The sequence below is a fragment of the Corvus brachyrhynchos genome, unplaced genomic scaffold, assembly GCF_000691975.1.
Source record: "Corvus brachyrhynchos isolate BGI_N302 unplaced genomic scaffold, ASM69197v1 scaffold313, whole genome shotgun sequence".
Taxonomy (NCBI): Eukaryota; Metazoa; Chordata; class Aves; order Passeriformes; family Corvidae; genus Corvus; species Corvus brachyrhynchos.
The window spans coordinates 38,104-38,779 of NW_008237248.1; the positions used below are offsets into that span (position 1 = coordinate 38,104).

The 676-nt window shown below is 58.0% G+C and overlaps 1 long non-coding RNA gene across 1 annotated transcript; it reads right to left on the reverse strand.

Moving 5' to 3' along the window:
* Positions 1 to 3: 3 nt before the first annotated feature.
* Positions 4 to 664, reverse strand: LOC108445700. The gene is made up of 2 exons (XR_001860649.1): positions 492 to 664; positions 4 to 96 (listed from the first exon to the last, which is right to left on the reverse strand). It is a non-coding gene; the product is annotated as an uncharacterized LOC108445700 (long non-coding RNA).
* Positions 665 to 676: the final 12 nt, after the last annotated feature.

The following is a 676-nucleotide window of genomic DNA, read 5'->3' on the forward strand; positions in this document are numbered from 1 at the left end:
TTCGGGGGCGTCGCCGCGGGGGGGGGGAGGGGCCACCATGACGTTCTCGGGGTCCCCCCCGGGGTCTCGGAGTCCCTCGAGGCAGCGCAGCTCCAGCTTTGGGGAGAAAAACGCCGATTCCGGGAAAAAATGCCAAAAATCAGGAAAAAAACCCAAATCGTGTTGAAAAACCCCACAAAGTCGGGGTGAAAATGGCAGCACCCCAAAATCTTGAGGGATATTGAGGCTCTGAACACACCAGGGGCTCCCCCAAAAATTCCCACCCCCAAATTTGGCTGCAAAACCCCAAAAAACCTGATGGGAAACTCCCAAATTTTGGTGCAAAACCCACAAAACCCGATAGGAAACCCCAGATTTTCTCAGTTCCCCCCCCAAATCCTGGCATTTAAAGCCCAAAATTTCAGCAGGGCGGGCTCCGAACTCCTTAAAAATCCAGGTGCGACCTGGAATTCCCCAAAACCGGGGTTTTTAGCCCCAAAACGCCCCCTCACCTCCACCAGTTTCTTGCTGTTCTTTTTTTGGGGCGGGGGTCCCCGCGCGGCCCCGTTGGGGCCCAGGCGATGCTTCTGGAAGGTCAACTTCAGCCCCTCCTCCTGCGGGAAACGCCGCGGAATTGGGGCAGAATCCGGCAGAATCGGGCAAAACCCGGCGCGGGGGGGGGGGGGGCGGGCATCCT